This window comes from Gymnogyps californianus, chromosome 4, assembly GCF_018139145.2.
Source record: "Gymnogyps californianus isolate 813 chromosome 4, ASM1813914v2, whole genome shotgun sequence".
NCBI classification, from domain to species: Eukaryota; Metazoa; Chordata; class Aves; order Accipitriformes; family Cathartidae; genus Gymnogyps; species Gymnogyps californianus.
In genome coordinates, this window is record NC_059474.1 from 18,397,098 (window position 1) to 18,417,403 (window position 20,306).

The window sequence follows — 20,306 nt, forward strand, 5'->3', positions numbered from 1 at the left end:
GGCCGAATAATCTGACCTAGTATGTAACTTGAATCAGTGGGTTAAAAATTGCTGGATATAATACAGATGCAAAGAAGTGTTCAAATGACATTTATTTGTGAATATGATACAGAACTATTTTCTCAATAGCAAAATTGTTATCTGTTGGCTTCTCTCTCTAGTTAGGATAATATGTGAATTATTGCTTGTTAACCTTAAACAAAATTTTATCAAATTACCTTTGATATATTGGATGCTTAAATGTCTTTCCAAAAGTCTCCTTTTCCATAAAACTGCACATACATCTCAATTAATACTGCAGGAATGTGAACAATTTTTTAAAGTCTTATAAGATTTGAAAGCATGGAGAGAGCTTAAGAAAAGTAATTTCAGAAATCCTCCTCCAACAATGTAAATGCACTAAACTAAATATACTTTTGTTCTAAATTAATGTAGCAAAAGTACTCTTACAGGTTTTCCAGATAAAACAGCTGATTCAAATATATAAAGTTCAAAAGATTTTCTCCTAAAGGAGCTCTTTCTCTGCAGTTCAGATCTTTAAGAAAAAGCTTAGTGCAGCTCTTGTTTCAAGATCACTTCTTACAAAGGTTCAAAAGAGCACAGAGTAGACTTTGCAATATATGTTTTCTCTTAGGTTGCCTGACATGTTACTATTGCTGGTTTTTATTTTATCAAGTTGCTTTTTCAATGAAAACTTACTACTGAGGCTGACAAGAATGATGGATTTATCCCTCTCAGAGGATGCTAAACTAGCTAAGTTTTAGGAGGAAGGGGACAATCTTAGAAGGCTGTAAATTCTATTAAACTTTAAGATTTTTTAAAAATATAATAAAATTTGAAAGAAAGTTAGGACTTTTAAAAATGTGAAATATTACTTCTTATTGTACAGTGGACCAAACCTTCCTTTTTATTTAAGAGGTGTCTCTACTTTCTGCATTTCATGTAAGATGGTCATGGGGAGTTGGGATTGAGGTGATGAAGGTTTTCTGCCTATTTCACAGAAGGTGAGACACCATGTTTTGATTCTATTTTTTTTTTTAATACATTCAGTAAACTCAGATAAGGATACCTGCCTAATTTCCTTCTCCATAAGAAGGCAAAAATGGGAGGGGCTAAACACAAAGGACAGACCAAGTATAGCCTATTTGCAAAACTTGTTTTAGGAGAAATAATATGCATTTTGCTGTATAAGATTCAGAGTTTAAATAGGGGAAATACAGCATTTTTTTCCTAGCCTACTCACTAATTTCTTTATTTGCTTCATTCACAGTTCTCCATTTGTCTGTTCATTTTCTTCTGTAATTTAACAGGCATAATTTTTAGAATCTCATATAAAGTAACACTTCCACACAATGTAGATCAAATATCAGATCAGATTGTGTCTGGCTACATTGGCAATAAGGAAAATATTGTAAGAATAAATTGTGCCTGCCTGGCAAGCTCTCATGAAAGGGTTGTTTATCTTGTTCTCTGTTTTTAAAGGTTACCTATCTGGGCCTAATTTTATCAGAAGTAATCTAAATGATTATATTTTCTTTTAAGGATTTGTATAAAGTAATATTTACCTTCTTTTCAGATTTCAGACTAATTTCCAGTTGCTACATTTTTAATAATAATAAGTAATAAGTGGCTGTTGAGTAGAGACAGTACTTATATGCATCTTTTCTAAGAGAAATAGTGACTGGGAAAATATATTTTCTTGAAAGATTCTTGAAAATTCTCTTAGCCTACACACTTAGCCTGCCAATATCTAAGTGTTGGACATTACATGCAAGTGATATTCAAAACAAAGAAAGGTAACAGTTCTCACACAGCATGTTGTAGCATATATTCATTTTGTATAACAGTTTATTCTGTCTTCTGAGTTTTCTATGATCTGATTCCTTGAGAAGGAGGTTTCTAAATATCAGAGTAGCAGCTCTTAACAATAGTTTTCTACTCAGACTAATGACTCAGAGTCTAACACAGAATATGTTTAGAAGGGATGATGTTGCCTGCAAGAACATTTCAAAGCTCCTTTCAACTCTGTTTCTGTGATATTGTGGCACTCCGTCCACAGCGGACATAAGAATGATTTGTTTTCTTCCTCTTTGCAGCTTGTCTGACAACACAAAGATTCAAACAAGCCTGTCGCTGTGATCTTTGATCCTTTTCTTTGCTCTCCTTTAGATTTCCCCCTGCTAGTCAAATTCTTTTTTGAACTGTTATGTCCAAGATAGGACAAGCACTGGCCTGGCCAGCACTACGTAGTTTGAAAGGGCCACTTCATTTGTCTTGCAGTTACATTACTTATACATGCTGGTATTATTTGACTTTCCTTAGCAGTGCTGCATCTGCAGTTCACATTCAGCCTTTGATCTGCTAAAAATTTTATGTCCTCTTCTGCATAACTGTAATTTAGACCCTTCCACTCCTATGAGAGACAGCTGATTATTTTTACCTGTCAAACTCTGCATTTGTCCTTGTTGAACGGTATCCATCTTTCCAAGGATTATTTCTTCAATGTTAGGATCACACTGAATCCCAGCACCGTACACAAATGTGCTTGCAGTCACTCCCACTGGTGAAGCCTGCGTAAGCAGGGTCTGTATTCTGTGAAACAGCTACTAATGACATTCTTGAATAGCTTCCATCTAGATCTGTGTGAAATACTACTTATAACATTCTTCTAAGTTGACAATGAACTTCAGAACTTGCCTTTATCCATCTGCATGCTCATCTTATGGCAGTTTCAACTAGCCATGCAAGATATTGTTAGAAATCTTAGTGAAGTCAATACATATGACACTATACAGAAGCTAATTAAATGTCTCAAAAGAAAAATAGGTGACGATTGATGATAACAAGTGCTTGGTGGTTCTTACTTATTTCCTTGTTATCTTCTAAGTAGTCAGAAATAATTTTTTTGATTAAATATTTTTTTCCAGGAATTAAAATTAAGCTAGTCTATAATTCATCAGTTTCTCCTTTCAAAAAGATCTGTCCCCTATGAGTACCTTCTTAAAGATAATTGTTAATGGACACAAGGCAGCTTGAGAGAATACTCTAAGTATACTAGGGTGATTAAGTTTCTACCAGTCATGCTAAACTGCAGTCTGTTGTCCTTTATCTGTGAGTTGTGTATACAGAGTTGGCACAATCTACTTGATAGTAAGTGTGGGAATTGGTTGTAGTCCAACCAGGGAATGATAGAGTTTAGCAAAACCTGATTTACTGTCCTCGTACAAAACTCTGTGCTGCTGTGGCTGTAGTACTGACCCGATAGTGGTCTTACACCTGGCTTATGGTTCTGGTGTTCATAGGCACTGATGCAAAATAATCCTGACCCAGTAGAAGCATTCCCATGGCTGTCACAGGGACCTTTCATCTAAAACTTGAAACCTACAGCGTGAAAACCAGAGGCTGATGGTTTTCATCTAATTCTCCTTAGCTTCAAAGTTAATGTCATGCCAGTGAGCCTTTCCTCTGTTGAACAGTCAGGAAACAATCATGTAAGTCTCATCTTTTCACCCAAGTTAGCGGAAAACGTTACTTATTGTTAGACAATTCTTCTCACTGAAAGTGATTAAGGGTTAGCTGAAGAAGTATGATCCTTGCTGCTGCTCAATGTTGGTAATATTAGTTGTTCCACTGCCTTAAAACTATCTGAAGTGCTAAGAGACTCTGACAATGGGGCAAGGTGCACTAGGGGGAAAAAAAAAAGATAAGAAAAAAGGGTTGTTCTTATGTTTGATACATCAACAATAATTGTTTTAACTGAATCTTTCAGAAAGATTACATTTATGAGATTTGTAGCACTGCAACTTCACAGGTTGGCTTGAATGGCTGGCTCTGACTGTGGTCTTTGCTTTCACTTCTCCCCGAGGATGTTTAAGTCAGATCATAATTATTTTTTATTGACATTCGAAAATGATTCTGCTACCTACAAGCAAGTGGGGTGATCATTTGTTAAGCTGTAGTTTCATCATAGCTGTTTACAACCACACTGCCTGAAATGTAGAGATCCACCTGCCCCTCCACCATGTCCCTCAGAGCACCCGGGAGCATGGGAAGCCTTGGGGACAGGGACAGCCTGTTTGCTCAATAAATGATCATTGGAATGGTTAGACATAATCACTGTTGGGCCACATCAGCTTAAAAACCAGCTTTTTTCCATACCTGAATTTCTTACTGAAATTACATATGATAAAGATATTTCTAGAATGATTGTCATAAGTAAAGTGAAAAAAATCCTCTATATTTCACAGTAAGTGAAGCACAAAGTCTACTCCATAAAACATGACTCAGTTTTGGACTAAATTTTGTAATGTGATGGTCCACTCCTGTATGTCACACTCTTCACTTCTTTGACTGAGTGTCCCTCTCCCCTATTATTATGCGACAATATCTTAAAAACTCAAATCACTAATAGGAAAGATGACTAATTTAAGTAAGTTTTAATTCCTTTGTGGCACCACCCTGAAAGCTACAACATGAAAATAATTGAATTGCCAGTGATTAATACTGTAGTTGATTTTACTTCAGATGAGATTGTAAAAAGGATAGAACAACCCTTATAACCCTTACAGACAAAAAAGTAGTAATAAGTAAACCCCAGGACTGCTGTGTGAAGGAAATTCAAACCTGTTATTTACTTTACTTCTTTTTGTTTATTTGCTAGTACTTTCTGCAGTCCTTTCCACTAAACTCTATCTTCTAGTATAATTCTGGTGGTGTTTTCACAGGGAAGAGAAAAAAAATGTGTAAAAAATGTGTACGTATGCAAAACCATCCAGTAGTAGCAGAGCAATTCAATAAGACATGATGTATCAGAAATGACTACTGTCTTGACTATTTTACAGTGACTAAATTTCAAACTGACAACATTTATTTTAAACCACACCTCCTGATATTTTAGAAATCCATACTGGTTATCTATGATATTTTTTAGTGAGAACTACAGCACTGATGCTGGTCATGTTGGAACAAGCTTAGAGGCATAAATATTGCTTGTTTAAATGCTTCAGAAATGATAAAGTGTGATCTAAAGTAAAAGGAAATCAAAATGTTTCCACTCAATAGATACTTGCTAATTTTTTGAATACTAAAATAATATGCACTGTGGGTTTGCAGCACCATTTATTAAGACTTTATTTATCTATATAAACTGAAGAAAATTCCAACTCATGCTTTATGCCTGTGTAAGAGGTGCTGTAGCAAGGACAGTGAGAGAGGGCACCTTACTAGACCTACCTGGGTGAGACAGGAAAGCAGTGGTAGCTACACATGGTTGCCACTCTGCTGAGTAATACAAATATCCCAGTCTTACGTTCCACCAGAACCGAGTCTGTGAGGCATCACAGAGGTATTCAAAAATCCTGGCTTCTGCTAGCTGCAGCCATTTGCAGAGGACCTTGAACTGCTTGGCTGAAGAGAAAAACCCCATCATACCTAGACAGAAAGGCCTCTCCTAGTGTCAGAGTTGGATAAATCAGCTAACAGTCTTTGTCCCAGACATGTCAGGAGATCGCTATCACTTTCAAGGCTATAAGAAACTGCATAAAGTAACTTTCTCTTAACTGTTTAACCCTTATGAATTTAAAGACAGACAGGCTTAAAAAAGTAATATTCTTAGTGTCCAACTCAAAAGCAGCATAATGGATTTTTAAATTAAAGAGCATGGTCACAAACTTAGAGAATTATAATAGTATAGTATATGTTTCAGCCATATTTTAATACAGTGAAATTGCACTTAGCATCAAATAGTACAAGAATTGTATTACTTTATTCAAAAGACTTGTCTAATCACACCTGGTATTCTGGCCGTGATGTGAATAGTTTTAATTTACTATAAAGGAATGAATCTTGCTGTAATATAAGTTAGTGGGCATGAACAAGTAAATAAAAAAAAGTTTTCTGTTCTTCCCTGAGAACTTACAAACCTACACCTTGTGAAAAGCAACCTGAAGGATAGAAGATAGGAAAATGAATAGGTTATATATAATTGGCATGTTTGAACATCATTCACTGTGCTGTCTGATGGAAAAAAAATCAGTTGTTTTCCTTAAGGAGAGCATCTTTGAAGAACACAGGGTCTGCACAGCTCAGTAGTTTGCAAGTCCACCTGTCTGACAAAATACACGGAGAGTAGCAGCTCCAGTCCCTGATTTCAATTGCCAAATACTTAATGTTTCCTATTGTGATGACCCCATCTTTGAATGAGCAGGTACAAAAAAATCTCAGTGCAGAAAAGGTCCTTTATGTCCATTGCTTTGTGACATTTTAAGTTAGGCAAAATGTGCAAAACAGAGGTACCTAAAGGAAAGCTTTACTATTCACATTCATGCACCTAAACAGGTTGACTGTTTTTCAGCGTTACCCAGCATCTGCAGAAGGCAAATCAGATTGCTTTAATTTCCAGATAATATGTGACTACAAAACAGGCATATTTTGATACAGAGTGATTAGCAACTTTATGAACTCTATGCACAAAGTAGGCTTTCTAGCTGGCCTGCTGGTTTCATTTTAGTCCTATATCTGTTCTGTGGATTTTCTGTTCTGAGTAAATGCATTAGCCCTCTAAAGTTAAAGCTGACATTTTTGGCTAACCTTTTAACATGGCTTCTCTTGTTCTGCTGCCAATGGTCAAGACTCAACCACTAAACACTTATGAGCTGTGATGACATTTGAGAAAAAAACTGAATATCCTTATTTATTTTCCAGGGCTATCTTGATGCATAAAGAACTAGAGGATCCCCATAAATATATTTGCAATATAGTCCTTTTCCCCTGAGGATTCTTGTCAAACATTAGAAGGGTGACTTATCTGGAAAGATGACCCACATCTCTCAGTTTATCAGCTGCTGTCAGGCAGCTTGTAATAGGTAAGAGCCCTAGTTGCAAATGCTAAAAAGAATTGTGTGTCTGAACAGAAATCTAGCACTCCCAAACTTCAGGTGTACAACTGTGGTGGGTCGACCCTGGCTGGATGCCAGGCACCCACCAAAGCCGCTCTATCACTCCCCCTCCTCAACTGGACAGGGGAGAGAAAATAAAACAAAAGGCTCGTGGGTCGAGATAAGGACAGGGAGATCACTCACCAATTACCGTCATGGGCAAAACAGACTCGACTTCGGGAAAAATTAATTTAATTTATTACTAGTCAAATCAGAGCAAGATAGTGAGAAATAAAACCAAATCTTAAAACACCTTCCCCCCACCCCTCCCTTCTTCCCAGGCTTAACTTTACTTCCGAAACTTTCTACCTCCTCCCACCCTGAGCAGCGCAGGGGGACGGGGAATGGGGGTTTGGGTCAGTTCATCACACGTTGTTTCTGCCGCTCCTTCCTCCTCAGGGGGAGGACTCCTCACACTCTTCCCCTGCTCCAGCGTGGGGTCCCTCCCACGGGAGACAGTCCTTCCATGAAATTCTCCAATGTGAGTCCTTCCCACGGGCTACAGTTCTTCACGAACTGCTCCAACATGGGTCCCATCCATGGGGTGCAGTCCTTCAGGAACAGACTGCTCCAGCGTGGGTCCCCCGCGGGGTCACAAGTCCTGCCAGCAAACCTGCTTCGGTGTGGGCTCTTCTCTCCATGGGTCCACAGGTCCTGCCAGGAGCCTGCTCCAGTGCGGGCTTCCCACAGGGTCACAGCCTCCTTCAGGCATCCACCTGCTCCGGCGTGGGGTCCTCCACGGGCTGCAGGTGGATATCTGCTCCACCGTGGACCTCCATGGGCTGCAGGGGGACAGCCTGCCTCACCATGGTCTTCCCACAGGCTGCAGGGGAATCTCTGCTCCGGCACCTGGAGCACCTCCTCCCCCTCCTTCTTCACTGACCTTGGTGTCTGCAGAGCTGTTTCTCTCACATTTTCTCACTCCTCTCTCTCGCTGCAACTGCTACTCCCCTGTAACTTCTTTTCCCCTTCTTAAATATGTTATCCCAGAGGTGCTACCACCGTCGCTGACGGGCTTGGCCTTGGCCAGTGGCGGGTCCATCTTGGAACCCGCTGGTATTAACTTTATCGGACATAGGGGAAGCTTCTAGCAGCTTCTCACAGAAGCCACCCCTGTAGCCCCCCCCGTTACCAAAACCTTGCCACTCAAACCCAATACAACAACCTTTTCTCACACAAGTAATTAGAGAAGTGCAAACACTTTATCATCCTTTATCAACCCTATACACACCTTTACCGAAGAGGGCTCACTTTTACGTCCAGAGTGAGATTTCAGGAGTGTGGTGTTACCCATCCATTCCTTTATGTCCCTCTGGAGATTCAGGCATGCTTATATCCCTGCTGTTGCCTTGAAAGTTGTATATGAGCTGTGAGCAGTTCAAGTAATAACTCTCATCTAGATTTCACATATTAAAAGGACTCCTTAGATTTCAAAATCCATGAGCAAAGGATTTTTTTTTTTTTTCCTGTCTATACAGTGACTAGTGTGCTGGAAATAAATGGGTCAGGGATACATCCAAGCTAGAGGTAAATGGTAATAACATTCTTCCCCCCATATCACAGGGGAAAAAAGAACAGTGCAGATAGATATGGTGGACAGCTTAACTCTGAGAAACTCAAGTTGCGGTGTTTGGAATGCAAACACAAAACAAACCTTCTCTTGATTAGTGTGTGTTGGATTTACATGTGTAAAGGTCTATCAGTTTCAGCCACTGCACTACATTAGCTTTGCTCTTTATATACTCACTTCAATTGTGAGTAGATCAGCCTAGGTGTACTATGATGCTGCAGGAGGCAGGCTGCACCTGGCTGGAGAAGAAGCAGTAAATGAGAGAAGCCACCCAAGAAAGCGAGACTATATTTTCATTCTTTTTTCAGTCCAGATTTGTACACCAAACACATTGAACATTTTTGAAAACACGTACACAATTTTGGTGTTCTTTTAACTGAAATTGAGGTAGTAGTTATCTATAGAGGATGCAGGACTGGAAGCATCTTCATGGGCACGGACGTTATTTGGAACCACAGCAGAAAATGAATTGCTACACGGCAGGTCTTCTCAAGTCAGTTGGTGCTAAGCTAACAGATGGTGGGACCAGAACCTTACACAATTTCTCTGCCGATTGTCATGCTTACCTCAATGTCATCAGATCCATTCCCTTCCCATCACAAGGAACCATGGCATACACTATATCCTATTCATAACTTCAAGTTCCACATAAATGTACTGTGTTACTGCCCCCTAATCATACTGATGGGTTTTCTTCAAAACCTTTTAATTTCCCTATTAAAACAGTCATTTTGATTCTGGGCTTACTTTTACCTCCACTGAAGATAGGCTTTGCTCCCTGTACACGTCTGTGGCATTAGCAGATAGCAATGGAATCCCTCCCAGTCTTCTATCTACTAGACTAAGTATGCTTTGATTTTTTAATTCTCTTCTTTTAAGGTAAATAATTTATTCACCTGATTATCTCAATGATCCTTTTCTGAATTCGTTCAGGTTTGGATTTATGTTTGTTATGTAGCATCCACTGCCACTGCCCACAGAATTCCAGATGAGGAATCAGTGCTATAGCACTGGTACTTCACTCTGCATCCTTGAAATGCTTAAGATACCATTCATCTTTCTTTGCAGCCACAGCCTGTTACTGGCTCACAATAGTCTTACAATCAATTAATATTTCCAAATATTCCTCCCTGTTGTCAACTGATGAGAATCTTGTTGTGTATGTTTCCTATGTCTAGAACATGAAGAAACAAGCTTTCACCTTTTTTCTAGAGAGAAGAGTGTGATTTTTAAAACAGAAAGATAAATAACTAATAAGTAACTAGTATAAATAATTTTCCCTTCAGAGTATTATTTCTTTATTTAGAAAGAAACTTAATCAGGATCAGTTCTGTGTATTCTATGGTATTTTTACTAAGTTATTGAAATTAAAATTGAAATTGGAGTTTTATTGACATAAAACATACCCAGAGATTAAAAACATACATTATACTAAATTTCTTATATGGATTTGCTTCTCTATTTTTTTCCGTGCTTACAATAATTCATATGAATTTGAATGTTCTTAGTGACTTAGTTACTGAGTTAGTTAAAGTGTAGTAACTTCTTTACAAAAATGTCATTACTGGGTTTTTTTCAGCTGTTTATACAGTGGCCTTTTCCTGTTATTTTGTGATGTATTTATTCACTCTCCTTCTTCAGACAATTAGGATGTTTAATCAAAATGTTTCTTATCTCTTTTTTAAGTTATTAAAATTTCCCATCAATCTTCACAACTTGTAAGGCAGGAAATAGTGTCCATCATTAAAGCAAAACGTGGAACATTCTTTTGAAAGAAGAAATGATTAAACTGACTTAGTTAAAAAAAAGAGTGCCACTAGCTGACAATTTAAAGATCAAGAGACTAAGACATCTGGTTTTAATCTCTACACATCCATCACCTCCATTTGCTACACAATTAAGAACCTTATAAATATCCACTGTGTGAAGAAGAGCTTTTCAGCTTCATAATTCAGAAATAATACTCTATAAATGAGTACTACTTGTTTGACTGCTGTAGGCTATACATATTCATAAACACCCAAAATCACACAAACATGTGTAAAAACGTGTAAAAAGAAAAGCAATCTTTAATTGGGTAATGAGTAACAGAATGATTTACTAATTGGGTGTATTACAGAAGTGTGTTCATACTGCTGTACTGTAGTTAAAGACCTTGCCAGTGATTCCAGCAGTAGCCCACTAATTTAAGAGCTTACTAATTTGTGATTGTATAGCTACAGAAAATACAGTAGCTCTGATTTGAAAATTACCATTTGGTATAATTAGACAGTAATGCAGTCTAATTGCTTCAGATATTTTGTACATTTTGCTAAAAAAGAGAGCTGATTATCACACTAGACTAAGCTTGAAAAAGAGGATATTTACACACAAAAAAAGAGCATAGCTGGCTGACACTCAAAAAGGTTTCCTTTACTGTTCCTCAGATAATTGATTTTGAATTGGAGTTCTGCTGCTATTCCGATTATATTTCTCCATTTGATTTTCTAGTAAAATGGAAGGTAGTGGAACTGAGTATGTTTTTACCAATATAGATATGGGTTTTGGACTTTATCTCTTACATGTTTTTTTTCTTGGACCACCAGTATCTTGCCTCCACATTTTCGGGGATGCTATTGATGCTAGATATTCCCAGAAGGAGAAGCTTAGAAAAACCAGCTTGTTAGTGATCACAGCCTGGTTCTGAGAAGAAGCTACTCTTCAATTCTCAAGTCTTATGCGTGCCCACAGTTTTTCCACCTACCTGTAATCCTCACAAAGGAACTGCAGCATCAAATAGGACACAGTATTCGAATTTGTCAGTTTGTTTTCCCAGCAGGAGAAATAGATGCCTTTAAAGGTATAAACCCAACATTTCTTGAGTTTATACTGAAAAATTGGGAAAGAAAAATGTCATCTAAATAGAAATACTTTTCAGAATAGACAACATCTGGTACCTAATGCTTTCCTTGTATCTTTAGAGGTATGTTGGATTATATAAGCAAAGCCATAAGGGACAGTAAATACAAGAGTATTATTCAGAAGAAAACATGTAAAAAAGTAGTTTCAGAGCAAGAATAGGTTTTTCAGGACAGCTTAGTTTACTGGACCACAATGTTTACTGGGAAACCTGCATGGCAGCTGAAAAGGACTGAGGGCCACATATGCTTGTATATCATTCTTCCAGTATGCAAACAGGCTAACAGACATCTTAAAAGCCAGTCTAGCTAGCTCAGATATGATCAATGAGGTAACTTCTGGAAAATGTGTACATCATTTTCCTTTGGCATTTAACACCTGAGAATAAATAATTGATTCTGGCCAGTATACCTTCAGCAAATTACATCCTAGTGTCAGATTTCAAGCAAAACTGTGATGTCCAAAAAAATGATATGACTTCCCATGTTACCCCTTCCTGCAGTGGGTAAGTTCTGCCCTCAGTCGTGTTTTGTACACAAGGAGAGTGTCCCACTGGGATGTTACAGCTTCACCTTGTCTCTAGTGTGGGAATAAATACTCAAGTTGCATCATCTAACCTATTTAAATAGAAAGTTATCCCTGTCAGTTAGTGCCTGTGTCTGTTCCTGGAAATCTATATAATCTGCCAGTAATTCTTAAAACAAAACCCCCAGGTTTTGGTCACTTCTTAAAAGATGAAAAAAAACCAACCCCAAACCCCTTTGTGTATTTAATCTATTTTTTCTATTACTAGTAATGTCTGTGGGTGTATAAGAACTGTAAATCAATATGCTGATGTAACATGGTTCAGTGTTTTCCTGCCTTTTCTGAAATAACAGTGATATAATTTAAAGTGGCACCATTAATCCACATTAAGCTGCTCGGCACCCTTTCCATTCTTAACCACACGAGAACAGACCAAAAGTCCATCAGTCTGGCACCTTGCCACTATGAGCAACCCCTAACAATGGCTTCAAAGGATGGTGTGAAATCCTCACAGTGAACCTTGCTAGACAGACTGTTTCATCAAGGGGACGAGAAGGCAAGAATTCTGTTTCATTCCATGTGGCAACTATTTTATCTCCTAAATCTCCTGGTTAAAACTATTCTGATATTAAAGTTATTCTGATTTTTATCTACTTCTTTTTATCTATACTTCTAAAATAGCCATGACTATAATGTTTAAAAATTATCATTATAGGAGAGCACCTTCACACTCTAGCAAATGTAGCATCCATTCAGAAGACAAAATTACTACTGTATCTTATTTTACTTATTTCATAGAGGGCAATTCAAGGATTTCAGATAGTCCCTGAAACTATTTAATCTACATTACTGACAAACAGCATGCAATATTTCATTGTAAAAATCACTCACACCATCACAAAGCCAGCAATCACTCAAAGACGGCCAGCATTTATTGTTTTTCACCTTTACATTTTCCAAAGGGACACCCGAGAGTTAAAAACAAAATTTTAAAAAAATTAAATTGCTTTTGAGCTAAGCGCTTGTATGCCAAGTCTCAGCATGGAAGGAATTTTAGCTGCTGAGCAACCTCATACAATAGTGCTTTAGAATAGAAATGCCAAAGAACAGACCCTTAACTACAGTATTGTGGCTCTGGTATGGGTGCCACTGTGATGAAAGTACTCTGATATAAAAGTGTCTGCCATGAAAATAAAGACAGAGAGACGGCTTTGTAGGTGGAACTTGGGTTCTTTTATGTAAAGACTGACCCAGGCAGTCAGAAGGGGAGAGTAAGAGGGCAAGGACCACATTATGTGGGCATGTAGCCGCCTGAGTGGGGAGTCAGGGAAATAAGTGTTGTGCAAAAAGGGAATTATTCCAGCATCATTTCCCACACCTGTGGTAACATTAATGATTTTTCACAGCTTTTCTGTTTTTTTCAAAGATCAGAATACCGTTATCTACATTATTTTAAAACCTCTTAGCCTTCATGCAAAATGTTCAGTGCAGTACTTTTAGAAACACTGTAGGCCTTAGCCTAGTAAAAGACGACTGAAAGGCATGATGTTTTAATAAAGACAAGTCCTTTGTCCTTGAGCAGTGTGGATGATGTCACATCAGCCTCATGAATGTATGTAGAATTACCTACTTAAAAAACTTACGTGGAAATACTTGTGGCTCTCATGGAAATAAGAGGTTTTAAGAAGATTACAGACCTAATGAAGAGAAACCTCAGATGTTAGATAAAACAGTGACTTTGAAGAGGAAGAGTTTAGGATTAGCTGAGCCACTTATCACTTATTTTCTGATATTTTTTCAGATGAGATCTGTTTAGTTAAAAAACACAGTTTTAAAGGGAAAGCAATAGCAACCACAAAGTTCTGCTCTGTTCTGTTTAGGAGAGTAATCATGGAAGTATTTGCATTATTAATGAATATTCCAGTCTTGCATATTCTGGCTTACTTACAAAACCTATTGTTTTTATCTCACATAAGATAAACTAACTATATTATCAAAGTAGTAATGCTATTCATTGCAAAACATCTGTTGGGTTACTGGAAAAAAAGAAATTAGGTTAGTCAAATCTTCTGTTGTTTTTTTTAAGGGGGGAGAAGAATGAAAATTCTTATTAAGAGTTGAAGAACTTTTAAAAAATAAATTTATACCAACTGCTGAATATTTCTTTTTGTTGTTGCCAGGTTTGTCGCTCAGTGCAAGCCAACTTCCTATGAATTCAAAAAATAATTTGTGTAAATGTGTGCTGTATTGCCAAAGAACAGTGAACCTATAAAATATCATCTGTGATTATTTATGAATACATTAATGTACTTCACTTTCATCGGGCTTGGTACAGTATGGTTTTGAAATAAAAGGCTCATGCCTGAATTAATGCAAATATATGAGAATTCATGCAATTAGACTGTCTGTTGATAGTCCCTATCTAGAAATACCAGGAAGAAATACCATACCAAAATATGAAGAATTTGCTAGTCTTGTGAAAGAACTAGAAGTTAATACTGTAGACAAGAAATTAATCAATCCACATAGGCTAAAAGCTAGACAACCTTTCATGTTTGGGAACTTCTTTCTTGCCCCAATTCTTGTCTTGCAAAGGTTATATTATGTGATTTTAATTCATTTCCTTATACCATTTTAGGACTAGGAGATATTTAAGTTCATCTAGAGTGTCAATATCTGAACCAACAAGGTGTCTTTAGCAGGGAATGTCTATATATTAACCGCTTTAATTTTTACTGGGTGGAGTTTATATTTTGCCACTTGAGGGCATCCTGTCATTATGTTCCGTTATAGAGCAGCACATCTAAATTTCCATAAAAATAATGGATTTCTGCCAAAACAGTGGTATTTGCCAAAAGTGCTGATGAAGCACTGGAAATGATAATTTGCCATACTAAATAGGCATTTCCAAGACCGTAGGTCAAACAGGGTTGTATTTTAGGAAATGCTAAATCTACAGAGAAGGAGAAGCACCACAGATGCAAGTAGATGGAATTTGCCTGGCAGATACCAGCCTAGACTTCACAGATGTGTAGAAGCTTTGGTAAAATTTGGTTATGTCAGTTAGACAGTTTGACCTGTGGTTGCATGCACAGACAGCAAATGGATTTACCTCCGTTCTTGCTAATTCACATATTTTAGCTTTCAGTAGTAAGAATGATGACAGGGGTTTCAAACTGAATAAGACACTAGGCTGAGCTAATACAATAGAAGGAACCACTTCAGTTAGTTGGGATCTTCGGTACTCTTGTAGGTGTAGATGTATGACTATTACATATAAAATGTCTTCTTTTAGATGCTTGGAGATGTGACCATGTTTTGATCAAATTCTACAGTGGTTGTCACATCCAGCTCACATTATCTATAGCTCTACTATCCAGTGATATTATAATTATATCCTTGTACAGATTTGTACTAAAAGCATGACTGTAAATTTTTTGCTGGTTTCTTTCTTCAATTTTTGGTCACTTACCTATGTAAAAGAATCAGTTTTAACATACAAGCCTACCTACAAAACTTTCAGTATACCTTTATTATATTTGGCTTCAATGGTATCGTAACACGTTTTCTTTGTGCTGGGCTAGAAGTTTTGAAACTTAGGGACACAGAAGTCACAATCACCTGGGGTATTGACTATAGTCTGATACCAGATCCTAGTCATGAATTTACTAGCCTTGGTGGTAAAGCTATGGAACATGCCACATTTCTTTTTCCTCTCTGCAACAGCTTCCTCCATATTAAATAAGGAGCACTGATTATGAGCTGTGTCGATGTAAGATTTCCTCTTTCCATACTTGGCCCTCAGTCAGACTTTTTTCTCTCCCACCCTATAACTTTTCTCCACCTAGGTCAGAAACCACATGCTGTCCCTTTATTAACCTGCCATTTAATCAGCCCTTCTCACTAGGCCCATAAACACAACCCTCACAATAAAACTTTATGTGCAAGAAATGTGCTTCTATTTAACAGTCAGTTTAACCTCTCCTGCCTTTCGTTTTTCTTTCCCCCTTCAAACGATACTCACATGGGGAAAGAGACTCATTCACACTCTTTTCCACATGTTCCGTTCATTTCCAATCACACTGTTCAACTGACTGAAGTCCTCCCAAGGAGGATCTCTGACTGCTGTTTTATTCTGAATCCTCCAAACCACTCAACTACTTCCTAGTCTCCCCACTAAAACCTCATCCCACAGCTGTAGATTGGCTGCTCCCTTTTGCTGTGGTCTGTTCCACATTGCTTGCGTTCCACACAAAAAGGATTCAGGAGAGCTGCTGCCAGGATCCTTCCACTCTCCAGGCAAGTGGAACCACCACAGTATTGCCAGTGCAGGGGTGAGGATAAGCCATTGTCAAGTTCCCATCTTCCACTGTGGAATGCCGCTGTCCTCCACCCTCTGCTGGGGTGCAGAAGTGGGCTTCCAGCTCCACCACCCTACTGCACCATGCCATCAGCAAACTTCTTCTTCCTGGTGTGACCCTGTCACTTGTCCTCTCTGTGGAGCACAGGATGCAAATGAAGTTACGAAGTCCCAGGTTGGCACCTATCATTTAGATTAGGCGTTGCAATCTACTTTAGCCTCTTGGTCCATGAGGTCATCCACAAAGTCTAGTTCTTTCTTAAGGCAAACACATACCCAAAGAGCTGTGGTATTTTCTGGTGATTTCTTGCACCTAAGATTTTTGAAAAGTGTATCCTTAAAGTCTGATTATTGTGCTGCTCATATGCAAGCAAGCTAACATGTTCATTCATCAGGGACAACCTCTTGATGGTGCAGCCACTGTAACATCACCAACAGGGGAAGAAGGCTGTGGAAGCATCCTGGGGAAGTCTTGCAGACTGCTCATCCTCTCCTTATTGTTCTTCCCCAGGCATCCATCACTGCTCACCATTGGAGAGATGGATATTTAGTATGGCCTCATACAATTGTTTTTATTTCCCAATGAAAGGAGGGATTTAGAAAAAAAAAAAATTTTGCAGACATAGATTTCCTGATGAGCCAAGAGAAAAATAAAAATCATTTTATCTGTTTCAGAACTTCTTAGCAACAGTTATCTAGAAAAATGCCAGGGGAGGAAAAGTGATTTTCCTTTTTCTGATGCATTTTATTGTGCACACAGGCAGAGCTTTAACACTGATTTCCTCTTGTTTCATAGATGTCAGCTGTAAATTGCCAAACTTCAGTGTTCTCTCTGTCTCTTGTAGTGGTAGGGTTAACAACATCTCACAGGAACCCTAAATCCATGCACAAAAATGTGTATTTTATCATGAGCATTCTGCTAATTACAGAAGGGCAAAAAAAAGCATACTGTTCAATGATATTGTAATAATCTAGGCTATCATACGCTTACTGTTGCTTCCTTACATTCAGAACTGCGTATCATCTGCACTGCCTAACTTAAGTACATCTGAATAGTAAGAGACCCTGAAAAGCTTTATTTATATAAATAAATGTATAAATATATAACATAAAGTATTAAAATATAAGATAAGATTTGCATTATCTACTGCCATGATAGGCTCACTCAGCTGAAGAGTAGCCATTTGCCTGGGATTCTGCTCTGCCAGTGTCCTGCTGTGTTACCTCAGGAAAGTTTGCACTAGTGATATGCCTCAGATTCCTGTCTGTAAAGAATAGGAACTTTTATCTAAAGTGCTTGGAAATCCATTGGTGCTGAACAATATATTCAAAATTCATATTATTTGTATGCAGGATCAAGCACAATCTTGGCAGAAATATGTAGTGTTAGTAAAAAAGCAAATATCCTTTGTTCTTCACCTGTTAGTCCAAGCAGAGTCTAAAGATTCTAAGTGGCAACAATATGCAGCATACCTATTGAAATCATAGATGGAGATGATTTTGTTTTCGTACTTATTTTGCAGATATTTCTGGGAGAAAGGCTGGCAAGTATACAATAAAAAGTGAGGTAACGAGCTTGTTATATGAGTTCAGAAGCACTATTATTTAACATTCAACACTTTATTTTGTGTGTGATTTTCCTGTACCCAGCCATTAGGAGGTCAACAACATCTTTAAAACAGTGTGTTCCTTCTAGAAACATACTCACTTTAAATATCACTGGTAGCAAATAGCAGCTGACTGTATTTAGGAAGGCTTATTTCAATACTATATTCAGCAATTTTTCAAGCTATGAGCTTTTCAATACTAGATTTATTTTCATTGCTCAATACAAGTTTTGCTAAGTTTTTTGTTTTCCATCTTTTGGATTATTAGACGCTAGAAAAACACCACCAGAAGGTCACCCAAGGAATGTACTTTGTCAAGCAGTTATTGCTTTGGCTCAGTTTCTTTTTCCTGTTATCATGACTACTTTAACCTGTCATGACTGCAACTTCTTTCACAGATCTGAAAGCAGATTTCTGCTCTAGGATGTCTCGGACAAGTTCCTCCAGTTACGTGATGACTTGCCTAGATTTTTCATTTTGTAAGTGTCAGGTTCAGAGGTGCCTGTTAGATTTCTCTTCAAAATACGGAAAATGACACAAACCATTGAAAGTTAAAAACAGGAAGATGTGCTGTTGGATAAAATCAAACATTTTACCTTTATGTGGTCACCATATGTCAGTGATTGAAGGATATGTTGCTAATGATAAAGAAGAGAGATCTGGGTCCAGCCTTGTATGCCTCTCCACAGCACTAGGGTCTGGTCCATTCTAAAATTTGAAGAAATATATCTAGATACTTGCAAAAGATCAGGATCTCAGAGCAGAATATTTGTCAAGAAAAACAATAAAATTAAGCATGACTTTTATAACAGCAAAAAGAAATCTGGAAATAAAGAGTTAATGGTAAACATTTCTTTTTTATTTTAGAAAAAAGTTTGTCCAGCTCATTTAAAACACATTTAACATATCACATAAAAGATATTTTCTCAGGCATCTTAAAATATTTCTTAATTGGAAAGAAAAAATTGATGCATGGGAATAAATTCTATCTTGTCCAAATAACAAGCTGCTCATTCTCCATGAAATGAAATGAATGACATGGCCTTTTTAAGTGTCGCAGGGGAGCTATTTATTGTGAAAAGAGATGTAGAAATAATTCTGGAATCCAGATAACACCTTTGGCAATAAATACCCCACTGCACATGAGCCCTCAGCATCCATTTCCACCTGAAAATTGTATCTCTTGTGTTTAGATGTACTGTATTTCTAACAAACGTGTTTGTTCTCTTTAAAAAGAAGTTATATACTGCTCTGACACTGGCATTAAGTGTCTCCTGGAATTTGAGGTCACAACCATTAAGTCAGTATCTGCATATCTTCAGGAACAAGTGCAGGAACACCTGTTTCCAGCTATGTCATCTTGAGGTCTTTAAGAACTGAACAAATAATTTTAAATTATTTTAAATATTGTGAAGAAAAAAGTTATGACCATAGTCATACAATGATTGTATATGTGCTTAACTTCAAGTGCATAAGTAGTCCCACTATCTGTAGTGTGAGAAGTCACTGATGGAGTAAATATGACTGTGTTCACAAATTTGGACTGCTAGTGCTGAAAAGTTTCTGAGAACACAATAGGATTAGACCCCACATTACTTGTCAACTTATACTGCCACATGACTCTACTCCAAACTTTACTGTTGAGTGACACTGCCCTCACCCACTCCACCCCCATTGCCTGAAATTGGTACCCGGGAAGACTCATTTTTGTGATGCACTGGCTCTTACCTTGGCAATGGGATTCGAGTGTGAAAAGGTTAGTACATACTTGAGATCTCTTCCTGCAGAAACATAGATTCACCAGTGCACTCCAGAGAGGCCCTTAGAGTGGTATAAATTGGTTCAGGAACACAATGTGCACCTCAGTACGGCTGCCAACTATGATATAGTAATAGTCATTACATATCTTTTCACACACTGCTGACATATGACCTCCTATTATATTACCAAAACGGCCAAGAATTAAAGAAAAATAAAATGTCTAATCAAAAGCAAAGTGTTTGGTTTACGCCGTTGGTCACAGCATACAGCCCTATAAGTATGTAGTAAATCTCATGCAAAGATGGAAATATTATTCTAAGCCATGTTTGTATAGGAGTGTTTGCTCTCTCTACAGATTTTCTTACTCTTATGTTTATCTAGAAACCTAAACAAGAGGCAGATCTAAAAATGGATTTTCATTAGTCCAAGATATTTATTTGTACTAGAGACTGGAAATAGCAGCCTATCTGTGAAAAAGCAATTATAACACATTTAATGCAAATAATTTTTTTTTAACTCTTAGTTTTATTAGCCATATAAAAAGAAGAAATGCAGAAAGAGATTCCCTCTTTTTGTGTGCTGATACCCAAATCCATAAGAATACACAATAAAGTCTTAAGAGGGAGTGCACTATAAGTTAAATTTTGAAC